This window comes from Oryx dammah, unplaced genomic scaffold (genome assembly GCF_014754425.2).
Source record: "Oryx dammah isolate SB20612 unplaced genomic scaffold, SCBI_Odam_1.1 HiC_scaffold_22, whole genome shotgun sequence".
Classification (NCBI taxonomy): domain Eukaryota; kingdom Metazoa; phylum Chordata; class Mammalia; order Artiodactyla; family Bovidae; genus Oryx; species Oryx dammah.
In genome coordinates this window covers 59,606,405-59,610,209 of record NW_024070206.1, presented here as the reverse complement: position 1 = coordinate 59,610,209, position 3,805 = coordinate 59,606,405, and the positions used below count along the sequence as shown (strand labels likewise).

The 3,805-nt window shown below is 49.9% G+C and overlaps 1 pseudogene; it reads left to right on the top strand.

Annotated features, from left to right (window-relative positions):
- Nucleotides 1-850: 850 nt before the first annotated feature.
- On the top strand, nt 851-2,455 carry LOC120880847 (annotated as a pseudogene).
- Nucleotides 2,456-3,805: the final 1,350 nt, after the last annotated feature.

Here is a 3,805-nt window from a genome sequence, read left to right as displayed (position 1 = left end):
CCTCCTCCGGTGGAATGCGATCCAGCGGTGATCTTCAGCAGCACGTGATGCGTGAAGACAGTGGAAGGTGCAGGAGAGCCTGGGGGGTCCTGGAGCTGATGTCCCCCCAGGAGGAAGGATCAGACTCCCTGAGTAAACTGCTCAGGCCTCACACACAACCCCCACCCCTCAGCCTGGGGGCCTCCTGCCGACTCCAGGCTCCACCCTCCCTCCAGCACAGCTCTGCCTCCTCATCCCCATTTCTGCAGAGTCCTGCCCCTTCCTATTCTCACAGTGACTTCCTCTAAACGTGTGTTCTGACAGCTCCTGATGCTCTGCATGTCAAGGCTGGGGAGAAGTCAGTACAGACGGTGCTAGAACAAGCACCCTCCAAAGTGCAGTCAGCCCCCAGCCCTCGGATGGTTGTACCTCTGCCCTGCGAAAATCCAGACACAGTGATTCTCACCAATTTCTTGCTCTGGGGACCTGTTATCACTCACATCAAGCAGAACTCCAGGCCCGGATGATCCACCCGTTATTTTTTGCCGAGTGCCCTGACTGGAAAAGACGCCCCCACAAAGCTTGGAGTCCTTGCTAATGCCTGCTCCCCGTGCTCAGTGCCCCCAAGCTCCCCGGTGGCCACGAGGCCCCCTCGCCACCCTCCCAGCTTGTCCTCACCTGCTCTCTGGGCCTTGTACCAGCTGATGCGCTCAAACTCTTCATTTCAAGATATAGAGGGGATGAGTCAACAGTGGGTTCTGCATGGAAGCTGGGACACTCCCCGCCCAGATTCTCCAGTTCGCCCACCAGCTCCCCACGGCCTCATGCACTGCCCGCTGCTGGTCACAGAATCGTAGCGTCATGGAGAGCGATGTTTGGAGGAAGCTATTTCAGAAGCATTTTCATGCTGGTCCCTTTTTACTTTTGTAAACCCATCTTGGTATCGCTGGATCAACAACCATCTTGTGGCACCTGGCTCACCCTACCTGTGGCATTGCTGGAGACCGTGTTTGGTGTAAAGGTTATTCCCTTTTACAGGTGACGCGTCTGTTCCTGGAGGAAGAAGGGTCGTTATCGTGAACCATTGGGCCAGAATGGACTGGCTGTTCTTGTGGCACTGCCTGATGACATAGAGCTACCTCAGATGAGACAATTTCGCTCCACGCTGGTCTCAGAAGTGTCCCCAGATTTGACTGGGCCATGCGGACTGATGTCTCCAGTCTCAAAAGTGCCCCCTGTCTTTATCTTCATTCCTAGGAAATAGAAACGAGAGTCCCTTGGACTGCAAGGAGATCCAATCAGTCCATCCTAAAGGAGATCAGTTCTGGATGTTCATTGGAAGGACTGATGTTGAAGCTGAAACTCCAATACTTTGGCCACTTGATGCAAAGACCTGACTCATTTGAAAAGACCCTGATGCTGGGAAAGATTGAGAGCAGGAGGAGAAGAGGACGACACAGGATGAGATGGTTGGATGGCATCACCGACTCAATGGACATCGGTTTGAGTGGACTCCAGGAGTTGGTGATGGACAGGGAGGCCTGGCATGCTGCGATTCATGGGGTCGCAAAGAGTCGGACCCGACTGAGCGACTGCACTGAACCGAGCAGAGAGAAGAGAGACAGGAGCCGTTCTGAAGACATGATTGACTATTTCTGTGACATACATGAGCCCCTTCAAACCCTCATATTCCCGAAGGAGCGGATCTCACAGAAAGTGGCATGGTTCGAAGTAATGAATTTGCTGAAAAGAATGGACTTCAGAAATAAGAATGTGATTTACACTCAAGAACTACAAGTTTCACTTTTGCAGTAGACTGTCTAAGGGAGGTAAGAACCTGGATGCTCTCCATGACTTCACGGTGGCACACACTGACAACATGCAGCAGAAAGAGCGGCACCTTCTCCTCTGGGCCTTTCCCAAGGAAAAGCATTCCATGTCCCCGGTATCCCATAGGCGCCCTCCCCTCACTGTCCCCTGACGCCCCATGGGCGCCCTCCCCTCAATGTTCCCCGACACCCTGTGGAACCCTTCCGGATACCCCATGGACTGCTCTCCGCACCCAAGCACAGCCTGCAGCTCTGCATCAGAGTGGTGGGACATAGGCTGCACTCATCCCATCAAGGGGAGAGGAACTCTTACTTACAGGGCAGACTGTCATCCCACTTGCAAGTCTGAGCTCAGGGTCCTGGCGCTCACACTGCTCTCCACACTGTGCTGAGCCTGCTCAGCCCTGCAGTGTGCCTACTCGTCTATCTATGCCATCTGGCTTGGTGGTGTTTTATACTCGTCATTGTCATCCTTGTGCTTGCAGGAAATGATACTTGGTGTACGGGAGATCATCGAATTTGCCTGTTACCGTCACATTCAAATGCAAAGAAAAATGAGTAAGATTCTAAAGTTCACAGGGGAGAAACCTAGCAGGCATTTTGAAAATGTTCCAAGGCTTTGTAAACTGACAGGCACATTGGTATGACTGTGTCAAATACTTCTTACGACTGTCACCATTTGTTAATGATATTTTGCACTTAGGTTTCTGGGGAAAAGCTACACACAGGCGTCCCAGGTGGCACAGTGGTAAAGAATCCACTTGCCAATGCAGGAGACCCAAATTTGATCCCTGGGTCAGGAAGATCCCCTGGAGTAGAAAAAAGCAACCCACTCCAGTACTCTTGCCTGGAGAATCCCATGGACACAGGAGCCTAATGGTTCACGGGGTCACAAAGAGTCAGACATGACTGAGCACAGGCATACACATTTATACATTGTGACACACACAATTTTCTTTTTAATCTCTGAATACTAATTTCAACACTGTAGCAGGGAGTGATCTCTGTGAAGTAACTAACTCAGCAGGAGGGGTAGCAAACAATCAACAGGCTGTTAGCAGACAAGATACACACAAGATGCTCTTAAAGGCCCAGTCCTGCTTTCTAACAAACTCCCAGATGGGTGGCAGCGCTGGGGCTCCTGAGCACCGGCCCAGATCAAGCTCTGGCACTAACCATGGAGCCAACGGCCCTTCCTCCCAGCTCCCTCTTGGCCCTGCCCCAGACTCCTCTGGATGCCAGCAAACCCTTGAGTCCTTCCTTAAGACAGAGGACAGACACCCCTCATCCTGAACTGAGCAAACATTTTGATAGGAAGCCCTTCGTTATTCACAAAGTCTTGGCATTTAACCTTGCACTGACCTAGACATAAGAAAATGATCATGCCCTTTTCTCCCGCAGAAATGAGACCTGGACTGGTCTCAGGGAGCAACACAGGCTCTCCACTCAGAAACCTTAATTTAAATTTTTAAAGCTAAGAATTCACACAGTTTCACTCTTCATTTCTGCATAACTTTGCATGTTTAGAGCCTCTTTACAGCTTATTGGCAGGTGTAGTTTTTCTGCATCGAAAGTCATTTTAAAAGGTAAGTCACTTACCTTTACCTTTTTAAAGGGGAGCATAGAAGAACATTGTGATTTTGCTGTCAGAAACTCACTTTTGAAGTTGTGGTGTCTGGATTGAAATTTTCTTTTTAGCCTGCCACAAAAAGGAAGGTTACTGTATTTTCTGCACGTGCATGGGTGTCTAGCTTCAGACAGTAAATCAACAACAACACTTGCAGATAGGGCCATCACGGTTTAACCTACATTATTCAATGCTTGTGGCCTTAACAAACCTTGTTTTTAAAACCAAATTGGCCACACAAAAATGAATCCTTTTTTAATGACAGTGACGGAGCTCTCTTTTTCCTAGTCCCAGGCTCCCTCTCTCATTAGTAAAATATAAACCCTCTTTTGACCAATCGCTCACCTAAATATTCCTGTCACTGGGGGTC